Source organism: Cupressus sempervirens, chromosome 4, assembly GCF_028749045.1.
Source record: "Cupressus sempervirens isolate cs-2001-9-10 chromosome 4, ASM2874904v1, whole genome shotgun sequence".
NCBI classification, from domain to species: domain Eukaryota; kingdom Viridiplantae; phylum Streptophyta; class Pinopsida; order Cupressales; family Cupressaceae; genus Cupressus; species Cupressus sempervirens.
Window position 1 is genome coordinate 402,565,949 of NC_143121.1, and position 16,015 is coordinate 402,581,963.

Consider the following 16,015-nt stretch of genomic DNA (forward strand, 5'->3'; position numbering starts at 1 on the left):
CTAACAAGTCATTTTCACATCATAACTTCCATTTCATAAGATTGTGATATCCAAGAGTTTCTAACTAACCATTACATCAGCTATAATATTTAAACATCAAAAATTTGGGATGTAACACAACATGCTTGACTGTAAGGCCTTTTGGGTTATGGCCAATACAAAGAAGAATACAACTCAATCCTCATATGTGAAGATCCACCTCCTACCTATCATCCCTCAAGATGCTCCTAGCTACTCCATGCTCCACTGAATAATGATTCTAAACATCACAAGTCCCTCTGCTTATACCAAACCAAACCACAAGTTGGCCTAGCAAGTTGCATTAAATAGACACTCAAGCCACAAGTTGGCCTCGCATATTAAATAACACTTAGGACAAGCCCCAAGTTCATAATCATAACTAATTCATAAGACAACATAAGACTACCTGGCCTTAGACATAGGCCCACATGCCATCAAACAATCCACATCTAAGATTGCACAAGCCAACTCCCGTGGATTGAAGCTTGCAGAAACAATCTGCAAAGTCTGACCAAGAAATAAGGAACACGTTACCAGAAGCCACCAAAAGGGCTCTAACTCCAACACGATCACTCCAATCATTATGCGCACAAAGGGAAAGGTCTACCAATATGCCTTGAATATAACCCTAATTGCGCAAAACATAGGTTCACAAAATCCAAGCTCAATGCTCCTGCATCATTCAAAGCTTCTTGGGAGGCATAGTAACGAGAAGACAAAATTCCTCAGACTTAGACTAATTCTCTAGCAAGATGGTTTCAATGTTAAGGGAGTTTTGCTTATTCCATGTTATTTTTCTATCTAATTTTAAGCTAAGAAGAAATCAATTTTCTTGAGGTCATTAGGAGCTGTCAATTTAAATCTCCATGTTCTCAATTAATGAAGCCAATTTGGAGAAAAGAGGACCTATGTCCATTTTTTATTTGAAATGAAAGGCTCAATATTAAACATAAAATGTTTCTTGTATTTGATCAATTGGTTAAGAGCATAGATTGGGCTGATTCAACATAGTCACAGAACTTTGTCCTGGTGATTCAATATGGCTAGACTTATGTATATGAAGTGCATGTTCTAGCATGTCGGAGTCCATGCTCACTCTTACTCATGTATTTGAATCCAAATGTGGATTGATTGTCTAACAATGGAAAGAGACAAGGTCATCACCTAAAAAGAGGCACATGCCAAAGAATCCCATTTGCTTCATATTTTATAGATCCATGTTAAAATGTGTTTTGCTTCATTTTCATCAAAGATGTAGGCAACACACGAAAAATCTCCAATTAAGTTTGATATTTCTCTAAGATAGCTCACTATTCGATTGGCGAAGATTGAATTTTGATCAATGAATCATTCCCAATCCATATAATGCATCTTTTCACTGAAGGCTCTCATCAAGTCCTTTTTGTTTGTTCTGTTTGTTAGCCTATACTTGGTTTTTGAGGCCTTCAAAGTCTTTTTTGCATTGTTGAGTGTTTGTTTGGATTGAATTTATCTTTTTGTTTGCTTCATCCCTTGCTTTTGGTTATGCCCTTGTTTTGAGCTAACTTGGGACTTAATTAGAGTTGTCAATCAAACATTATAAAGGTTTAAGTGCATATGTAAGGGGCATTTAGAACCCTCACTACATATTTTAAATATTAAACCTTATAATTTGATGTTATATTTTTTTGAATAGTTTCACTTTTTGAATTTAAATTTATAACTTAAGTGATTTAAATTATTAAAGTGCACTTTATAGTCTATTTTGATGTTGAGTTTTCACTTTAATGTTTTAATTTAAATCACTTAAGTGAGATTTCACTTTTTCAACCTATTTACACATAACATTTAAAATGTTAGTGTAAATATGTAACCGACCATTTAAAGTGAAATTCACTCAAGTGAACCAATTAAATATGTGCTAAGTAGCAACTTTAAGTTATGCAAATCTCATGCACACGTAATTGCACCCACAAACCCCCATTTTGCTTGTATTTTCTCACAGATAGAAGAAATTGTTGTTTAGAAGGCCAATTACATGTTGTATGTTACATGTTATTGAATATGTAATGTGTAAATGGTTTCTTAAATCATAGTTTGGCTTGTGAAACCACTCGTTTCTCATCAAAACAACCAGCATCATATGCATTTTAAAACATGCATTTCATTCTCTAAAACTCACTTTCTTCTTTTGCATGCAATTTAAAACATGTAAATGCTTTTGAGAACAACAATTTTCCATTTGCATGTGTTTTTGAAACATGTAAAAGCCTCCATGAACCACGACTGGCATATGAAAGCAAATATGTGACATGTGTTTGCATTGCCAAACCACGATTTGCCTTAGAAAAGTTATTTTAAATATGCAATGAGTCCTTCAAGCCACAATTTGTATTGAAAGAGTATTTTAAAACATGTAAATGGATTTCTAAACCCTCTTTCCACCACAAGTTGCATTTTAAACCTAATATTTCCTCTCCATTTGGGTGTCCAAGTCTACAAGTGCATATGTTTTCCAATTGCATCGTATTTCAAACATGTAATGACCTTCTAAAACCTCAATTTGTGCTTGGATGTGGGTTTTATGCACTTGCATTACACATTTTAAATATGCAATGAGTTCTCCAAACCATGATTTTGGCATTTGAAGTAAAACACTACATGTAAAGGGCTCCCCAAAACCCGATTTAAGATTAAAGGTTTTATATGTCAACATTTCTATCATCTCCAACACATGCCTTTGCCTTAATGAACCACAAGTTGGGCATTCAATGCAAAAACGTTACATGCAAGGAGGTTGGTAAAGTGCATTTTGCAGCAATACTTCAATTTTATATATGCAAAGCATTTTCCAAACACAGATTTACTTAGATGTTGTGAAAGAGAAGGATTTTGTGTAAACATTACATCATTTTGTGCACATGTAATGCAACATTCAAACCATGACTTTCTCTTGAGAAGACATTTTCAAACATGCAACTCGAAGAAGTGTGATTTGCACTTAGGAAGGCATTTGCAAGCACATTTGCATCATTCAACCTGTTCATTTGCACTTCGAAACCATGATTTAGAGCTGGAATATGAATTCTTCAAAGCATTTGACCTACAGATGTAATTGCATCTCTAAAACCCGATTTTGGAGAAGAGAGTTGCATTTCAACTTCTTTTATCTCCAAGTCTTACACTTTGCTCTCAAGTGTAAAATTTCAGTTATGATTGCATTTCTTGATCAAGTTGCTTATTTGTTGTATTCTTTTTCTCTTTCTCTTCCATCTGTTTGAATGCAGCCCTAGATTTTTGTTCCATCTTATTTAATAAGTTTAAAACTCTCATTCCTCGTAAATACAAAAGGTTCTTCAAACCAAAAATGAATTCGCATGCAAGATTGAAGTGTTGAAACTTATCAAATCAAGTCAAAGCAAGAGGTATGTTGTTCATTTTCATTTTTGGATTTTTTAATTATACTTTGGTTGCTTGTTAGTGTTTGTTTTCAGTTTGTTTGAGAAGAAAAGTTGGAATTTTCATCAAAAGAATCCAAGTATCCTTCATATTTCCATCTTCCATATAATCCATCTTCAAAACTCATCCAAACTCCACATTCCCAAATATTTAATCAAACTCCTAAACACCATATGTAATTACATCTCTAAAACCTGATTTTGCGAGAAAAGCTCATATTTTTAACTAAAAAATATCATTCGTATTTCCCCAACTTGCATTCCTAGCCATTAAAACAAAAGGCCTATTTTAGCCATATGCAATCCACTTGGAAAAACCCGATTTAGGCCATTTTTGCCCAAAGTAGAAGCTTTTCAAGCCATGTCAATGTTACAAATGTAAATGGGGGGAATACTTAAATGAATTAATCAAAGATCAAACTGATCTATATATACAAAGAGGAGAGTTGAATAGAATGGAAACATTCTATTCTAGACTACACCTAAATATTAGAAACATTCTAATAGTTACAGAGATATAATAAGATACAATAGTGAGCATTAAAAAGAAATATGAAGGTTATTTTAATACCCCCCCTTAATGCTCAATCTATTTACTACACCAATAGATCCCCTGAATTTAACAAACTTGTCAGGACCAAGGGGTTTTGTGAAAATATCTGCTGCTTGCTCTGAGGTAGGGACATAGTGTAACTGAATAGATCCATCTTCTACTATTTGTCGGATGTAATGGCAATGAAGCTCTATGTGCTTGGTTTGTTCATGAAACACTAGGTTCTTGGCAAGTTTGAGTACGCCCTGATTGTGTTAAAACAAAGAAGTCGGACCTGCTTGAGAAATATGCATATCTGCAAGCATCTACCGGAGCCAAACTACTTCACAAGCTGCCTTGACAACTCCTCTATATTCTACTTCTATAGAGGAGAGTGCATGTGTCTGTTGCTTCTTACTAGTCCAAGTAACTGCTGCAGATCCGATACTAAACACACAGCCAGAAGTAGTACTCCTTGTGTAAAGAAGACCATAATCTGAAGTACCATGTACATAGCGTAACACACATTTCACTGCAATCCAATGATCAGTCTTGGGGTTTGTCATGAACCGTGAGATGTAGCTGATTGCAAAACTGAGATCAGGTCTAGTAGTAGTAAGGTAGATGAGACTACATACTAGCTACCTGAAGAGTGTTTCATCTACAGGAGGAGCAACAGATCGTGCGGACAATTTCAGACCAGTCTTCATAGGACTGGAGGCAGATTTGCAATCCTGCATTCGAAACCTATCAAGCAAACTTCTGGCATACTTGGACTGAGACAAAAAAATACTGTTGTCAGTCTGCCAAACCTCAATACCTAAACAATAATAAAGCAATCCGAGATCTGTCATACCAAAACTTCTGCATAGATCCTATTTGATTTCTGAAATCAAATGTTCTGAATTTCCAGTAATGATCAAATCATCCACATAGACAATAAGAAAAAGAATATCATTACCAGAGTGTTTAATATATAGATTACTGTTTAACGGACTACACTGAAATCTTTGAGCAACCAAGTAATGATCAATCTTTATGTACCAAGCCCTAAGGGCCTGTTTAAGACCATAGAGAGCCTTCTGGAGTCTACATACTTTGTGTTCTGAACCGGCAACCTTAAAACCTGAGGGCTGCATCATGTAGACTTCTTCCTGTAATTCACCATTGACAAAGGCGCTCTTCACATCCATGTGATGAACTTTCCAATCATATTGAGCTGCAATTGCAAGAAGAATGCGAATAGTGCTCATCTTGGCTGTCGGAGCAAATGTCTCCTCATAATCAATGCCTTCGTGCTGGGTGAATCCTTGAGCAACAATTTTGGCTTTGTATTTGTCCAAGGTACAATCTGCATGGTACTTGACCTTATAGACCCATTTACAGCTAATGGGTTTCTTCCCAGGAGGGAGATCTGAAAGAACCCAGGTGTGGTTCTTTTGAAGACTTTGAAGCTCAACATCCATTGCTTGTTCCCATTCTGGAATTCCTTTGGCCTCTGCATATATCTGGGGCTCAAGGATACTATGGATGTTGGCCATAAGAGCTATATTAACTGTGTTGTGCTGAAGGCTCTTATTTTTGAAGGTTCTACACTCAATGAGTTCATCAGGATCGTTTGAGCCCACCATTTTGGCCGAAGAGTCGAGGAGCCAATATCAGATGCTGTCAGAATAGCTAGATGAGAAGCAAGAGTAGGAGTTGTATTATCTAGAAGTGACTGAGGTGGTGTATCAGTAGCATCAGATGACTCACATAAAATAGAAGAACCCAAGTCAAAGATTGCTGAAGACTGAATGTCGGAATGTGGTGGGGAGTCAGAGAGTGGAAATGGTCTAAGTTCCTCATCAAACACAGCATCACGACTGAAGATTAAACAATCATTATTTACATCAATCAGTCTGTAGGCCTTATGTGTGTGATTGTATCCTGTAAACATAAGTTTCTAGCTTTTGGAATCCAACTTAGTGCGTTTGGGCCCTTACAATAATATGAAAGGGGGCCCTTACCCTTAAATAGTGGGGTGGGGTGGGGCCCCGGCAAATAGATTATTGTAGGGCCTACTATTCTAAAGGGGTCACCGATTTAAGTAGCATCGGCTGAGGTAAGGGTCACAGAGACAGGTGCAGAGGCATCGGTTGATCTTTATAATGCGGTAGCACTTCACCTGGCCCCCCAGGTTGGTTGGTGACCCGGTCGTTCTATACGCGGATACGGAGCCGGTTGCCCATAGAATTTTAGGGTTTACTCGGGAGTAGCGGTTCCGGTTCGTTCAGTTCAAGATATAGTTTATCCAGTTGATCGAATCTAAGCAGTTGGCATCAGGAATCCATACATATGCCAGAGAGCCAAAAACTTTCAAATGGTTGATCCTAGGTTTGCGACCAGACTAGGCTTCCTCAAGAGTCTTATGATTAACTGCAAGGGTGGGTGACCGGTTAAGAAGGTAGACAACTACGAATACTGCTTCTGCCCAATATTTTCTGGGAACATTTCTATGTTCTAGCATAGCCCTAGCCATTTCTGTGATGGTACGATTTTGACGCTCTACAACACCATTTTGCTGAGGGGTGTGAGGTGTGGTGAACTAACGTCTAATGCCATGAGTAGTACAAAAGGCAAAGAAAGAAGAAGATTAGAATTCCCCCCCATTATCGGTCCTAAGAGTACGGATGAAGGACCCAAACTCTTTTTCTACTAGAGCTTTAAGCTACTGAAATACAAGAAAGGCATCTGATTTTTGCTTAAGAAAATATACCCACATTTTGCAATTGAAATCATCCACAAAGAGTTAAAAATACCTGTTCCTAGTAATAGGAGTATTCATAAGCCCACATACATCAGCATGGACCAGCTGGAGTACTCTGGATGCCTGCCATGATTCACCATTCTTAAATGGTGTCCTATGTTGCTTCCCTACTTGGCAAGCTCCACAAACGCGATGGTTCTAGGTGTGAATATTAGGTAGGCCATGGACTAAATTATCCTGAGCAAGTTGTGCTAGATATTGAATGTTCAGATGACCATATCGTTGATGCCAGAGACTGCTGAGAGCGGATGATTCAGCGATGAAGGCATGCTCAAGGGAATCGCCTAAATCTACAAGCCTATAAATACCATGATCCTCAAGATCGAAAGCAAGGGTAGTGCGAGAAGCACGATAAATAATCGAACACTTATTTCCACTGAAAATGACATCCAATTGAGGAGAGTGCTTCATAATTTGACTAACAGACAGAAGATTATGTTTCATGCCAGGAACATAACATACATTGAGAAACATGAGTTTTCTTCCTCCAAACTGAATCTGAACATTGCCCTTGCCAACAATATTGTATTCTTCGCCGCCTCCAAAGATTACTGAGTCAGAATAGGGAGTGAATTCAACCAACCAATCACGCCTATGAGTGAAATGTCGAGAGGCACTAGAATCGATGTACCAGGCAAAAGATTTCACATGATTTGCAGGTATGCTGGCCATAAAGGCATGGTAGATAGATTCTTTCTGCTCTGAGTGTTGGGCAACATTGGCTTGTTGTTTAATTGAGTCTGACTTCTGATGTTGCTGATACAGATGCTTATAATATGTGAATATTTCAAATGGCACAAACTTCGAGGTGAGAAAATGAAAGATCCAAAAAAATTGGAGTACCCAGAAAAAAGCTCAAAAAATCCAAAATGTTGTCGGAATCTGGATCCACTGGCTCGAAAATCGAGGCACAAAAAACGAGGCACCCATAAAAATCTGATGAAGACCCATTTGAGATTTCAAAAAACCCACCAAGAATGTGATTAGAAAATTTTTCCGAAGTAAAAAAGCTAGGGTTTCAAGCAGAATAACATTCGGCGGCCAAAGAGGTCAAAAAGGCAGAAAAATGATGTTTGCAGGTAAAAAAAAACAACAAAACCCAGCAGCAGAAACATGAGTAGAATATCCAACAAGGATAGATAGACCTGTTTTTGAAAAAAAAACCAAAAAATCCCACTTTTTGAGATCTGGGTGTGAACAAATTTGAAAAAATGACCTCCAAATTTGAAAAAATGACCTTCAGATTTGTGATTTACTGACTAAGCCATGGGTTTCCAAGAAAAAAAATTGCAGAAAACAAATCCACGATTTTCCAAGAACACTAGTAGCTGAAGACACAATTTTTCAGTCGATTTGCGCAGAGGGTTTAAACCCTAGCTCTGATAACATGTTACAAATGTAAATGGCGGAATACTTGAATGAATTAATCAGAGATCAAATTGATCTATATATACAAAGAGGAGAGTCAAATAGAATAGAAACATTCTATTCTAGACTACACCTAAATATTAGAAACATTCTAATATTTACAGAGATATAATAAGATACAATAGTGAGCATTAAAAAGAAATATGAAGGTTATTTTAATAGTCAAACTATCTAAATCATACCGGGAACACTTATCCTCCATGGATCTGCCATCATTGTCTAAATCTTGAAACCCTCATGTATTCAATCCCATTAAAAGATGTTTTCACTCTTTAGAATTCACATGTTAAAGTGAACTCTTCAAGTCAAGATATGTCAGAACTTCTTCAAAGAATAGAGACATCATGTCAATAATATATGCTTCAAATCAAAAGAAGCAATATTCATTTGGTCTCCACTTTCCTAATGGCTGCTCTAGGACTTGAGTTAGTGTTGGAATGCGCTAAGCAATTTGTTTAAAAATAAATAAAAATTAAAAGATGTTGATGGGAAAGTTGTCTAAGTTTACATCCGGACATCAATGAGAAGGTTTTTAAACTGTCGGAAATTCCAAAATGTGAAAATGCAACAAAGGAGAATTCACAACTGTAGAATGAGAAAAATCTTGATTACATCAAGTTTTCAAATAACAGTCGCAATTCATCAAAGAGAATCAGGAGGCTATCAAAAGATGCACTGCCACAATTATCAAAGTGAATGCAATGGCTCAAAATACAAAAATTCATAACTAACATTTTAATCATTTTACTCAGAAGACATGTTATGCGTAATCCATTCGCGTGTAGCCTGATTACACGTACCTTTAATAATGCTAGAGTATGAACCCACTTCTATTGACTCTGTTGTATCATCCAAATCACCAATATCAAAGTTGGGTGACTGCATACATGCATCAGTCCCAGCTAAGGAAGCAATTGCCTACTGCACTAGAGCAACATTATGACAACTCACATATAAATCTCAAATAATAATCCCCTCCTTGAGAGAGTGTGAAGTATCAGTAGTAACAACTATATCAGCTGTCTCTACACTAATTGCAACAACAGCTCTAGGAGCCTCAACCTGCTGAAGCTCGGTGCCACTATCCTTTGCTACTGACAGAACCACATTTCCCTTGTAAATAAGTCCATCGACACTATGGATACGACTAGCAGGTGTCGTACTAAATATAAGTCCATCTATATCATGGACACGTATCGGGGAAAACTCAAAACTTCTTCCCGTTAACGTTCAAAGGCAAAAACCATGTATCTCGCAACTCTCTGCCAACCTCTCTTGATGAAGCTTAGTTTTCTCCATACTCTCCCTCAAGGCATTTAATTCATGCTATCATCCTCACTACTCAAACAACTTACGGAACTACTAGGCCTCTAGTATCTGTCCATAGCTGGAAATGCTTGAGTGTTGGTCACTCCGCAAATAACAACAGATCTTAAAATAAAATAGCTTTCCTAGCCCACAAGATGATGGGAAACCGCTCTGATGCCACTGTAATAACCCCAACTGGTTAAAACTTCAACAAAGACCAAATTCTTTTATAATTCAGTTCTTTGACATTTCGTGAAGCAATTTGCAAGCAAGCTTTGATACCACAATAATGAGCCTTGTTGACTCTCACACAATTTGCAATGAAGAATTGATTCCTTATTTTGTTTTGATCTTTTACAATAATAATTTGAACTCAAATATTTGGAAATTACATAGGGAATATACAACTCATAATTCCAAATTTTAATACCAATTTAGATACTGAGTAATTTCACAAAATATCAACCTAGTTGATAAAATATCCCCTATTATATAAATCAACAATACCTAAAAAAATTAGAAGTTACAGTCTATGAACTTACATGTAGACATGTTTTAAAAACCCTCTAAAATGAAGACTAGCAGCACCAAAAGAATTCTCCAACAAACAAATGCAACTATAGATATGTTGCTCCCAAAGTGCAGATAGAAAATATAGCCCGACAATAGATATAAACAATGCCCAACCAACTCCAAATATACCAGTACACAATTTGATATAACAATTCCAGCAAATGCCTTCACAAATTCCAAAACAATCTCCAGCAGCAAGAAATATTAAACTTCTTCATAGCAATAGTTAGTATCGTAGGCGAAAAAGGCAATTGTATAGCTCAGCACAATTGCAAATGCAATCCTCAGAATGAAAACTCAAAATTGAATCTACAATACCTCAGTTGTAGATCCTAAACCCTTATACTTTAACAAAGGCACAAAATTTGACAACTTCAAAAGTGTCCCAAAGACAACAAGAGAAAAATAATATTCAATTAGATCCCTTACTAATCAAATGGGCTCATATTTATAATCTCCAAATGGCAGAAAATTTCTCAAATGAACTTCACATAAGAAGCTTCCCACACACAACATCAAAATATAATTTTTTGAAATGTAAGGTCATTGTTTCTTGTTCTCATAATTTATAACTTTTTGTCTTGGTTCCAATGACCTATGATACTGAGGTGAGCAACCAACAACACCAACAAAAATAGCAACCTCAACATATTTAGATGAATAATAATTATAATTCACCTGTCTTGCGAAAACAACTGAAGAAGCATCAAAATCGAAATCTGACAACACCAATGTATCTTGATGATGTAAAATGATGAATGAACCTAATGGGGTGACTTACTATAAATAGACACTCACTCCAAGATTCTTGGAGCTCAAACCGAAAGTCCAAAATAAAAATTGAGAGCATCCTCCAATTCCTCTAACTCAACTGAGCTTATCATAACCAATAGATTGACTTAATATAAATAGCAAGTCCCTCAGATGAAGCCAAACACACCATAGGCTGTTGGAAAGCCTATAACCACACAATTGAGACCCTCAAATCCCACTGTTAGCTCACTAGGGTTGCGATGGTGAACTGACCTGGCCAACTGCAAGAACCTGCTAAAAATTGGGACATTACAAAGAACATCCTATATAAAGAGATCCCTCTACATACATCCTTGAAAGGGCTCAAATTTAGCATTAGCAAACCCCTACATCCATTTGGGTAGTGCTAATCAGCTTTAGGTCCATTTGAGGGTTATGCTTAAAGGTCCCTCTTTTAGTTTCCCTAATGTTGCACTAAGAATTAGGGGTAATCAATATATACACCTTAAATCCTATATACCATATTGAATGCTTCCTAATTTTTAAATTACAATTCTCTCGACAATATCATGACATACTGACTCGTCTGAAGATCCTTGGCTCTAGATACTCTCCAATCTCCAAAAAGTAAACAAATAAAGCTAAACTCTAGAAACATACAATGTCATGAAGGGAGACAATTGACAACCATATGAAACGTAGAGTTATTAAGAAACTCCCCAATCCAACCATTTAACACACACCTTGTGTTGCCTTGAAACACAATAGTATAAGTAACCTTCCTCTGAATTATTAAAGATCTAAGTCTCTCTGTAATGTCCCCGTTATAAAATAAATAATAATTTAATCTTTGTAACGAGCCGATTGATTTATTTTATCTTGGACCCATTTTTATTTTTGCTTTCGTAGTTTGTGTCGCCGTTGGCTAATTTTTTTACACCTTCGGAAAGCTTTTCCCGACAGGTATTTAAGCACAGCTAGTAGGTACTCTATAGGTATGCTTTTGGATTATATTTTCTCTATATGCAAATTCCTATTGGGGATTCTCTGTTCTCCATTTCCGAAGTGAAAGATCTTCCCTATTTGGCTCGTGTGATTTCAATGAGATTCAACCCTCACCCTATTCCATTGGTGTTCAACTCGGTTGATATCTGGCAAATTGGAGTGCTCTCATTATTTGCAAATAGTTATCAAGCTGGTGAATGTTCTTCCATACTTGTTCGGTTATTATTTGGTGTTCCAAATCTGCAGTGTTTGCCATTGATTTAATAATATTCTGTATTCGAGCAACATTGTGTTCCTACTGTGTGGTTTCCGCACTGCACCCATCCCTCCCTCCGTGTTTCCGTCCATCCGTATGGTCCTGCACTTTCATATACAGCTCTGAATTCTCCATTTATCTCCCTGTATAGTCCTCATATCGCCCCTATAGCCTGTTCAAGTAGCCGTAAGGTCATCCTCCTGACATTCCACACGGTATTCTAATCTCCCCGTATGTTATCCATATTCCGTATGGCCTTCAATAACCATACGACGTTTTGTATATTCCATACGGCTTCTTAGTCCATCATACGACATCTTCAAACACCCGTACAGTTGGCCTTCCACCTGTACGGTCTTCCTATTCAATTTGTAGGCCATTCAAACTTAAGCATAGATTGCATCTGGTCTCGACATAGCGTACGACCTCCAAATCCACAACATTCATTGAAGTAAGTCATCCTCCCAGGATCAATATATCCATATGGCCATTTGCAAGGCATGGACTGGGTTATTACAATGGTATTAGAGCTCTTCGATCTTGCTAGCCTATGGACGATGAAAGAGAGTTTATAGCCGAAAAAGGAGGACACATTCCATTGATCAAATGGCTAACGAACAGGAACCGATGAGCACCGAACTTGTGGCACTTCTGAGGGAACTTACCCGGAATCAAGCACAAATCACTAATATGCAATGACTTATGGAAGAAACTCTCAAGAAGTTGGCGGAGAACAAAATATCCAAGGAACAAAATGGACATAGCACGGACTTAGTATCGGGTAAGCCACACCCTCAGCCAGCACGCTCTCGACCTTCCATGCTAACTTTCCCACCATGGACGGAAGCACATCACGAAGAGAGACTACCAACTTTCGAAGAGATAAGAGAGGACTGGATGAATGCAAACCTTGAAGAGGACATTTCCTACAAAAATTATGCAGATCTGAGGATGAGATACTCGGGAGGGAAAAATAGAGGAGGATACTTTAATGATGATCTTAGGAGAAAATTAAGGTGAATCTGTCTCCATTTGACGGATCGGGTTCCATTTCAGCACAAGCGTGGGTGATGAAAGCCGATAACTACATCCAACTAAATCCTATGCCCAAAGAAGCTATCAAATTTTTCGTGTTGCACTTGGAAGGAGTTGCGCACGAATGGTGGCACCATGACACCACCACATTAGGGCACGATCAAATAAAGACCTATGCGAAATTTACGAAGAAATTAATAGAACGATTTGATGGGAAAGAACCCGAGCTCAATTTCAAAGATCAGGCACAACTGAGGCAAACTAGATTTGTAGATCAATTCATTGCAAAATTTCAGAGACTTTTTGTGCTGGTCACGAACATCTCCGAAAGAAGGTGTGTCGTGCTCTTTATGGACGGACTGGCAAAACCACTGAAGGGTTAGGTGAAGGGATTCAATCTGTCTACCCTGTCGAAAGCAATTAGTAAGGCATGACGTATGGCATCATCGTTGGCATCGACCTCAATTTCTCAAAGTCACTCACATCCGAAACCACCGACGTTTCCGAGAGACAAACCTTTGCCCAAGAAGCCGTCATTGGATGAAGCTACCTGACAGGAACTTCGAAGAAAGAAATTGTGTTTAAATTGCAAGGGCCCTTGGGAGCCTAGCCACCGATGCTTCGGGAAGGGAAAGATCCATTACATTGAGGTGGTGTCCAATGATGAGGACAAACACGAAGAAATGCCGATTGAAGATGACCAACCTAACACCGACACCAACATGGCTAGTTTAAACCGTACGGAGAGGATTCCGCCTTGGTACAGTGCGGGGAATCCATTGCATTGGCGGGCAGTCCAAGGTGCACAGTTTTTCGTGTATGGGGTACCCTTCAAGGACAACGAGTTACAGTGATGTTGGACAGCGGAGCTACTTTGAATTTCATAAACTCATCCTTGGTAAAGTGTAGAAGTCTCCCTACAGAAGCACACATAGGCTTTCAGGTCAAGATTCTCTAAGGGACTTTTCTACCCTGCACGCACCTTGTTCCTCAGCTGAACATCACAATGGCGAATCACACGGTGACAGAGGACTTTTTCATAGTGGACTTTGCTAACATGGAAGTCATTTTGGGCATACAGTGCATGGAGACACTTGATGAGTACACTCAAAGTTTCAAGCGGTTGGACTTCACTTTTGTGGTTGATGGGAAGAACGTGGTCCTCTGAGGGATGGAAAATGAAGGTCTGAAGGAATTTTTCGTGCATCGGATGGAGGCAATCTTGCGGCACGATGACGTTGCACGGGCTATGCATTGTTTTATCTCGGCGGAACCTATAAAGGGGCACCGAACACCTCCACAGGATAAAGAACTTCAGGATATTTTGAGTAGGCATGAAAAGGTTTTCATGGATACTGCTCCTAGCATACCACCGCGTCAGGGGTTTGAACACACAATAGAGTTGGAATCAGGGGTAATTTACCAATCATAACCACATCGTACCACCATCCCAAGAAATTCAAGGATGAGATTGAACGAACGATTCAGGAATTGCTTGAGAAAGGATGGATCCATCCTAGTTCTAGCCCATTCGCGTCATTTGTGGTGTTGGTCAAAAAGAAAGATGGAACGATGCGTTGTGTGTGGACTATCACGCACTGAACAAAAGAACAATAAAGAACAAGCACTCGATGCCAAGTATAGATGAGCTGCTGGATGAACTATATGGCGCAATCTATTTTTCAAAAATAGATCTCCGTTTCGGATACCATCAGATCCAAATGAGGGAAGATGTGGAGAAAACGGCTTTTGGCTGCCACTATGGACACTATGAGTTCCTGGTCATGCCATTCGGTTTGACAAACACACCTACTACATTTTAGTCATGCATGAACTGCATCTTCAACAAACAGTTGCATAAGTATCCACTGGTATTTTTTGATGATGATCTTATTTATAGCAGGACATGGGAGGAGCACCTGAATGAAGTTCTGAGTATCACGGAGGAACAGTGCTTGTTCGCCAAGCAGTCCAAATGTGAGTTTGGTATGACAGAGATATCGTACTTGGGTCATGTTGTCAGTAAATACGGGATTCAAGTGCATCAGGAGAAGATTCACGCAATCCTCGACTAACCTCCCCCAAAATCACTCACGAATCTGTGAGGGTTCTTCGGATTGTGCAGTTACTATAGGAGATTTGTCGAAAGTTTTTCTCAACTCAGCGCACCTTTAATGGATCTAACGAAGAAAGGGGCTTTCCAATGGAATGAAGAAGCACAACTCACCTTTGATAAGCTAAAAGAGGCCATGAGCACTTGCTCGGTTCTTGCAATGCCTGACTACACCCAATCGTTCATTTTGGAATGTAACGCATCTGGGGATGGCATTGGAGCGGTTTTGATGCAAGACAAACACCCCATTGCCTATGAGAGCAAGAAGCTTACACCAGCAGAATGCTTATATTCTATTTACGACAAAGAAATGTTGGCCATCGTACATGCACTAACCAAGTTCTAACAGTATCTAGTTGGTGCCATGTTTGTCATCCGTACGGATCACAACAATCTCAGATATTTCTTGGAGTAGTGGGACTTGAACGAATGACAACAAAAATGGGTAAACAAAGTTCAGTCTTTTCATTTCGACATTGAATATGTAAAAGGGAAAAACAATGTTGTTGCAAATGCCTTGTCTAGAAAACCCACCATCTACTCGCTAGACTAGATCTCAGCTGATTGGAAGGCACAACTGTTGGTAGAATATTCCAAGAATACATTTTCTTGTGAGATAATGGATGGTCACATCCACGATGATCGGTACAGGGTGGTGGATGATATCATCTGTTGCAAAGATCAAATATACCTAGTGCCAGAATCCAAACTAAAGCAGAAGATCCTGAAGGAAGTGCACGACTCC

The 16,015-nt window shown here is 38.4% G+C and overlaps 1 protein-coding gene across 5 annotated transcripts in view; it reads right to left on the minus strand.

Moving 5' to 3' along the window:
- Positions 1-16,015, minus strand: part of LOC149561756 (Pentatricopeptide repeat (PPR) superfamily protein) — a 308,014-nt gene that overhangs the window by 22,837 nt on the left and 269,162 nt on the right. The gene's annotated exons all lie outside the window — the stretch shown is intronic.